General features: G+C 44.6%; 1 long non-coding RNA gene across 2 annotated transcripts in view; it reads left to right on the top strand.

The window, feature by feature from the left end:
• Positions 1-2,332: 2,332 nt before the first annotated feature.
• Positions 2,333-8,432, top strand: part of LOC110298530 — a 7,992-nt gene continuing 1,892 nt past the window's right edge. The window contains exons 1-3 of one of the 2 annotated variants that reach the window (XR_002378381.1): positions 2,333-3,305; positions 4,106-4,252; positions 5,617-5,724. This is a non-coding gene — a long non-coding RNA (uncharacterized LOC110298530). The remainder of the gene's footprint in view (positions 3,306-4,105; positions 4,253-5,616; positions 5,725-8,432) is intronic. The other variant, XR_002378382.1, reaches the window with a different exon arrangement.

An 8,432-nucleotide genomic window follows, 5' to 3' on the forward strand; every position in this document is an offset into this window, starting at 1 on the left:
TTTTTTTTTTTTTTTTCCTGTAATTGCTCTCAGTGTCTTTTGCTAGCTCTCAGTAAGTACAATGACCAGAGCCCTTCCTTGCCAGGTCTTGGCAATGGTTTTAGGAATTGGATGTAGAAACCCAGGCTAAGGCAAACACCCAGGTAAAGCTGCTGCTTGCCTCCCCCAGATAGCTTATGGATAACCTTATGTGATCGATCATATTGAGCTTGTGGACTCCATAGAACTTTACATGTCTGCTTTCACCTTGCTAGGTTACATTAGAAACAGGTAGCCCTGAATGCCATTTAAATGAGATTTTTTTTCTTGTTTTTTGGAGGTTGTATCTAAACCCCACAACAGTTGCCTACTGATCTTGATCTCTTGCCAGTTGGGCATTTTAACGGTCAGCGTTCTACGCAGGAGGAGGCGTGTAGGTGGATTTTCCTGTCAGCAAGGCTTCCCTGTTAGATAGTGATGGATTCACCTCCTAGGCCTAGTGGCAACCTTGTTCAAGTTAAACAACAAAAACAGAGGGAACAACTTGAGGACAAGCCTGTCCTAGTCATCTGCATAAGGAATGTACAGGAATTTGAAATGTTTTGAGACTCAGGAAGGAAAGAGGAGACCGCCTGAGACCAAGGGTCAAGTTGGCGACTCTGTCCTTAAGCACTCCTACCCTGCCCCCACTGCCTCCTACCGCCAGAACCTTCCTTTTAACAAAAGTACAAAAACTATGGAACACCAAACAGAATATGAGAAGATCTTTCAATGACCGTGTTCACGCTGTGACTAGGAAATGCTCGCTAGGGCAAAAACTTTTATGCGGGTGAGCTAACAACCTGTTATCATTGCTCCAAAGGTACAGAGTTGAAGTGGGTGTCAGTAACACAGGCAGGCTGGGTTACTTCAACTCCAGCCTCACTTCGGGAGACAAGAATTCTGGTATTTCTGTGTTTCCTTTCCCAACTAGACAGTGAATTCCTTACAGGAAAGGATGAGGTCCATTTGGCTTTGTATCTCTGAGTAGCCACTTAGTGGTGGGCATGTAAGAATACTGGAAACACTTTTGTTTAGAATTACAGGACTCTCCAAACAGCCAGCTCCCTGTAAACAGAGGACATCAGGCATCCATATTTCTTGACTGCTTACAAATATTTGAGACAAGGGTTCTGTCTCCATTAATGGGTTGGTAACGAGAGCTCCATGTCTCAAGAGTCAGGGGCTACGGAGTAATGGGTGAGAAGTATTAATGCTGATGAGAGGTTACAGAATAGATGGAGGGATGGAGGGTGTAATGTTTCCCTAGGCAGATGTAAGCGTACGTCTGCATGCCACTGATAAAACATAAAAATTACAATGATTCTACCCAAGTCTAGCTTGGTGAACCAATGAGTTTATTGGGGTTACTTAGAGGAGTACTCAAAGACAGCTGCCTCACCAGAAAGTCCACCCTAGCATGGATGGTGAGCTAGGAAAGCTACCTGGGTGACTTACAGGTACCTCTGATGGGGAAAGTCTTCATTCTGCCGCAGTACCTAAGCTGCCTTTATAACCTCGAAGGGCACTGTGGATCTCATAACTTGTGATCTTCTAAGTTTTATGAATTTCCTGAGCCTTCTTTACCTTCCTGGTCATTGAAGCTTCTCTCTTCCTTCCAGGAGGGAATTCTTTGAAGGAGGTGGGAAAAAAATCCCCATCGAAGATGGTGAGTTCGTTTATGTCCACTGGGACAAATTACCATGGGCCAAAACAGTAGAAATCCACTATCTTCTAGTTCCAGAGTTCAGAGGCATGATAAGCATCTCCCTGGGATGTCATGCAACTCTGAGCCATGTTGTGTTACTTCAGGAGGCTCCAAGGGAGAAGCTTGCTGTCTTGTGCTACCCTCCCTCCCACCCCCTTTAGAGGCTACCTGCATCTTTTGGTTCCTAGCTCTTTCATTCCTCTTCAAAGCACTTCCGATTTGGCATTTCAGATTTGGCCTTGACTTCTGACAGGCCTTGGCAACCTCCCTCCCTTTCTGAGGGCTTTTGTAATCACAATGGGCTTATCCTGACCCATCCAGATGATCTCCTGTTCGAAAGGTTAACAGGCAGGCAATGGAAATTCTACCTACAACTTCAATATCCACCCCCCCGTCCCCCATGAATAACATACAAGTCCTGGAAGAAGGGCTGATGTACAACTTTGGGTGGGAAGCATTCCTTTACTATGAGGGAAGCTCCCAATGGTCACTGGAGTATCCGCATCTTCACTCCATATCAATACTGAAGGAAACGTGACCTCAGACAGTTTATGTGAATTTCAACTGTTGGCTCCACAGGGGAGGAAATTCCCTGGAGCCCTGGGCTGTTTGGCATTGAAGTGTAGAGCCTTTACTCTTCCAGTTTGCTTTGCTGTACCTGGGCCTCACTTGGTGTCTAGTCTCAAGAGACAGTTCCACTCCATGGATTCAGAATGGACTTGATCTGTCCGTAAGAGTTTGTTTGAACGAGAGCATGATCTTTTAGAACTACCTTCCAAATGTCCACTTGGGGACACTGAACTTTAGCTCAAGGGTTCCAAAAGTCTAAAATCCTGAAAGTCCCCCTTAGGCATTCTGTGAAGAGGGGCCTAAAGAGTGCCTTCCCAAAGCAAGCTTTCTCCCTTAGCAGCTGCAGTAAATGTATGTCACCATATGGTGACTCTGTTGGAGGAGGCTGGCACCTAGAAGAAAAAGAGGACTTTAGCCACTGGGTATTCACAGTGATGGAGCTGGTGACTCTGGAATAGAGTCCAACTCCTAAGACAGAGGGTGGTCCAGTGGGCAAATGCAAGAAGTCTTCAGTCAAGGTCACTGCAAGAGGGGAAGACTCAGGAAGACTTACTGCATGATTTTTTCACTTGGAAAGAGCAAACCATGATCTGGGGTAACAGATTCCCAAAGGAGGTATCCAGAGCTTATTTAGAAAGTTACCACCCTCCAAGTCAGCTTTACTATCTCGGCTGCCCAGCGGTTCACATAAAGATGGAACCTGGCCAATGACAGGGCACAAGACCTTTTTGCTAAGAGAGTAAATTCTTCAGAACTCTGAAATGAATCCAGTCTTTGAAGAGAGACGAGGCATTGAGGAGCGACCTTGGGGGCCATGGAGAAAGGCAGCCCTGGTTCCTGGATGAGCATCAGGAAGGGACCACAGTATGTCGTTGAGTCATGGAAAAGTCACGTCAGCATAGTACTACAGAGTTTCCTTTCATCCCTAGCAACTGATGGGTGACAAAGGGAATCTTGAACCTCTGCCCCACAAAGACGAACAAAGCTGACTCAAGGCACCTGTGTTCAGGTGAGAATCATTATCCAGGGGTGATGTCTAGGGGAATTAGGGGTCACCAGGCATGGACTCCTTTTGAATAAGTGCGGCAAGTCTTTCACACAGTGTCCTCTGAGATAGGTGAAGCTTAGGATTGGAAAGGGCAGAGGGACCTCTTGGAGGAAGATGGGTGTGGATAAACTTTGGGAGAAGATGCTAAGCAATGGAAACTGAGCGTTCTAGACTCTTGTAGTGCATGTAGGGGATGAGAGAGAAAGGATGATGATGATGATGGTGATGGGTGAGTGAACAGAGAGGTTTCATGGGAAAGAGGTAGAAAACTTGGCTGCCATGTTCCTAAGGAGAGACCCACTATAGATAAAGAATAAGGCTTGGAGGTTAACCAGCCTAAGGGGTGTTGTCTTTGAAATGACTCCTACATGGGTAGTAATGACCAATAGTGGTGCTACTCCACAAAGGTGAGACCTTTTCCCCCTGAGCCCAGAGTTGTAGCCAGTCTCAAAGCTGCCCCACCACTGAGGCTCCTTGTTCCTCCCTTCCATAGTTGTCTCCAAGGAGGCTCCACAGGTGAGTGGGCTCACAGGTAATGCAAAAGTGAAACCGGGAATGGAGGGAAGGGAGGGAGGGGAGGGAGGGCTGCTAGCTGCCATGTACTGAGACAGGATGTGTGTGACCCTGCAAGCCATCTGGGCTCCAATGCTCTCTGCATCTTTCTCAGCTGCTGGGCAGCAACTGTCAGGTATATTCCTGGGTGCTGGGTTCTCACCCCACGAGGTCCTGGACTGATAAGGCTGAATGTGATTTTCTTTTAGGAATCTGACTAAGCTAGAAAGGGCAAAGTGACCCATGATGGGTCTTTCTTCTTCCCTTGTGGCCACTGGCAGCTTCTGAGATATACAGACCAGATGATTAAGAAAACTTGCCAAAAATGGAGACAGAAGCAGGAGTTAAAAGGAAAGGTGGGTTTTGTTTGTTTGTTTGTTTTGAGGGGCAGGGCAGTCTCTAAGCTCCCTGTCCTGGTGGATGACATTGGAGGTGTCTTGGAGAAACCATCCAAGAGTCTAAATGTCTGAGGACCTGGGGAAGGAGGAGTTCCCACAGGACTGAGAAGCCCATCTCCGCCAGACTCAGTCTGCATGTTGCAGAGAGACCAGAGTGACCAATGTATCTGGCCATAGGAGGAGGAAAATTGGAACTTTAAGGCTGATGTCACATGTCTTTCTTAGTTTCTCTAAGTTTCACATGTCTTCTCGTAGTTTGTCTTATCTGAGACAGGGTCTCTTACTGACCTAGAGCTTAACTGACTGGCCAGACTGTGGGGCCACTGAACATCTGGGATCTTCTCCATCTCCCAGTGCTGGGATTACAGGCACATGCCATTCCATCTGGCTCTTTAAATTTTATTTTTTCATTAATTGAACCTGAGTGCTGCAGCTCTAAACTCAGGTCCTCATGCTTGTACTGAAAGCACTTTACCTACTGAATAGGCTCTCCAACTCAAGGATTTGGAAGTCCTGCAGACTCTAGGAGGTAGAATAAACACACACACACACACACACACACACACACACACACACACACACACACACACACACACACACACACCATACTTAGAGCCAGGGGTTTCTGCAAGTGGGAGAATCTTGGCTGAAAAACATCAATGCTCAGCACTGCCCATTATTAAGTTACTGGAAGCCAAGGATGTAGGGAGAATTGAATCCATCTGTCTTAGTCAGTTCAAGCTGCTGTTAATGAATACTATTGACTGAGCCACTTATAAACAATGAGACATTATAGCTCTGGAGGGTGGAAGACTGAGATCAGGTACCAGCATGCTCTCCTGTAAGGGCTCTGCCCACATGACCTAATTACCTCTCAGAAGACCCCCACCTCCCAAAGCTGTCACATTAGGCCTAAAGATACAACACAGGGATTGAGGGCAACACATTTAGCCCTTATCACTATTTCTAGAATGAGCTTGACCACACTAGTTAGATTTCTATTTTCTGTTTGTCTTTATCTTTATCTTTATGAGTGTTTTGCCTTTCTATATGTATATCACGTGTCTGTGTGGTGTCCTCAGAGGTTAGAAGAGAGTTGGGTACTCTGAAATTGGAATTAAAGGTGGTTGTGAGGTACTAAATGGGCACTGGGAATCCAACCTGCGTCCTCTGCAAGAACAAGTACTCTCAGCTGCTGAGCCATCTTTCTAGGCCCAGGCTTCTGTTTTTGTTGTTGTTGTTTGTATGATTTATTTTTTATGTGTATGAACATGACTTCTTCATGTGTATCCCACATGTGCGTTGGTATCCATGGATGCCAGAAGAGGGAGTTTGATCAATGCCTTGGAGCTGGTGTTAAAGGCAGTTCTGAAGACACATGATGTGGGTGCTTGGAACCGAACCTGGGTCCTCCCTCCATAAAGCAGTGAGTAAGTCCTCTTCACCAACTCCAGATGTCTCTGGAGCCCCAGGTTTTTGTGGGCTTTTTTTACTCTTAAAAATGTTTGAGATTATAATTACAACATTTCTCCCCCCACTTTCCTCCCTCCAAACTGATCCACATCCCTCCCCACTCTACTTCAAATTCATGGCTTCATCTTTGTTTTTGCATGTGTATGTGTATGTATATGCATGTATATTCCTTAATAGAACCTGCTCAGTCCTATAGTTTCTTGTATCTATGTATTCAGGTGTTGTTTTTAAACAGTGTAGAAGTTTGATGACAGTCAAGTGAGTATTTGAAAATGTGATATGACAAGGTGATTTAAAAAGGATCCCAATGTGTCTACTTGACTAGTCTTCTAGATCAGAGGTTCTCAACCCATGGGTCTCGACCCCCTTCACAGGGGTTGCCTAAGACTATCAGGTAAAAAACAACAATAACAAAAAAACCCCAAACAAACCACAAACCCCCATTTCTGGTGGTCTTAGGAACTGAGGCACTGCTTCTCTGTCTCCAGGTGGGTGTTCCCACATGCAGATATACCCACATACTCATACCTGGCATGATGACATCATAGAGCCAATCTCATCTTATACACCTGGAACAAATTCAGGTGTATGTGATGGGCTTGGCGCCATAATGTGCTTATGTGAGCCAGTCACAGGTGTAGAGGGCAGCTACGGTGTTGAAAGCATAAGTACTGGAGGTAAAAGGACACTGTGTGAGGTAAAACCACACTGCAAAAAAAATACCTCACGTTCTTAACGTTCTTCTCTATTATAAATGTAATAAATGGGTAAATGTAAAATCATGTACTATAAAATCAACTTCTGCAAAAAAAATATCTGTATCATGAGAACTTAATCTGGAAGCTGATAGGTATTGTGTTTGAGATGAGGTTTCTCTGTGTAGCTTTGGCTGTCCTGGAACTCACTCTGTAGACCAGGCTGGCCTCGAACTCAGAAATCCACCTGCCTCTGCCTCCCAAGTGCTGAGATTAAAGGTGTTCACCAACACTGCCTGGCTTTATTCTGTGGTTGATATGAGTACTGCCTCCGTGTGATACTAAGAGATATGTAAAAAAAAAAGCCATTGAGAATGGTAAATCATAGGAAACTTTGATAAACTAGATTGATTGAACTATGCATGTACTATCAACATATATGTGAACATATGTATACAAATATAAACTATGTATCTTTTGTATTTTTAAAACTATTATATATTACTTTCTCACAACAATATAGCATAGAGAAGAACGTTAAGAAGGGGAAACACAATGAAGATTTTTTTTTTTTTTTTTTGCAGTGTGGTTTTACCTCAAGAATTGCAGCAGAAATTTTGAGAAACTGAAATGTGTTATTTGTTGGGAATTTTTAAAAAAAATTTTAAAAATTTTATTTATTGATTTATTTACTTATTTACTTTAGATCCTGCTCACTGGCTCCTCTTGGTCACTCCCTCCCCAAATCCTTCCCCTCCCCTCCCCTCTTCCCTTCTGATCAGGTAGGTCCCCCTGGGTAGCTCTTCACCCTGGCACTACAAGTCTTTGGGAGTCTAGGCACTTCCTCTCCCACTGAGGCCAGACATGGCAGCCCTGCTAGAAGAACATAGTTCATGGACAGGTAACAGCTTTTGGGATAGTCCTCCAGTTTTTTCAGCCAAATCTATGAAGCCAATCAAACCAAAATGTCCTTTTGATAGCAAGCATTGGGCTTTGCCAGTAAGGATGCCAACAACTTTAGAAGTGAAGCTGATGGCCTCAAGAACACCGGCCTTGAGACTGGCAGCCAGTGCCACTGAAGAAACATGACGGTCATTGACACTTCTTATTTGGTGACACTCAGAATCACCAGAGCTATGAAACCTCATGCCACTGCTGATGGGTTACTGTTACCAGCAGCCAAAGACATCGTTAGATTTGTTTCCTTATTTAATGACTGTCCAAAGAAGAAAAGATGGCATATGTGCTGATGTTCCTGACCAGGCAATCCAGGAAATTAAATCTGCCCCACCTCCAGGGTTCAGTATCTAGCTTGATGAGTCTACAGACGCTGCATACTGTTCAGTTAATGGTTTATGTGATGGCAACTTTAAAGATAGTTCCCTTTTGCAAACCTCTGGAGAAGGCAACCTACTGCATGCGATTTATTTGACACAGCTGGTTCCCTTTTGGAAGAGCATTAACTTCTCTTGGGAAAACACGTTTGTGGTGTTTGTACAGTGCTCCAGCTATGTTAGCATGGTGATCTGGATTTCAAGGTCCGGGACTGGATGATTCACCGAACGTCATCGGAACTCACCATGTGATTCATCAGCAAATGTCAGCAATGGGACCACTGCCACAAGAGTTAGGAGAAGTAGTGACAAGTGGCGTGAGTGCTGTCAGTGTTATGAAGGGGCGCACAGCTGGCTGTCTTCACAACTGAGCAATGAGTAGGGCACAGCAAGCAAAGCCCTGCTGTTTCACGCTGGAGTGAGGCAGTTGTTGAGAGGAAGTTTTATTTTATTTTTTTAATTTTTTTTTCCTTTTTTTAATTTAATTTTTATTAGATATTTTCTTCATTTACATTTCAAATGCCATCCCAAAAGTCCCCTATACCCTTCCCTTGTCTCCTCCCCTACCTACTCACTCCCACTTCTTGGCCCTGGCTTTCCCCTGTACTGGGGCATATAAAGTTTGCTAGACCAAGG

The sequence above is a fragment of the Mus caroli genome, chromosome 7 (genome assembly GCF_900094665.2).
Source record: "Mus caroli chromosome 7, CAROLI_EIJ_v1.1, whole genome shotgun sequence".
In the NCBI taxonomy this organism is placed as follows: Eukaryota; Metazoa; Chordata; class Mammalia; order Rodentia; family Muridae; genus Mus; species Mus caroli.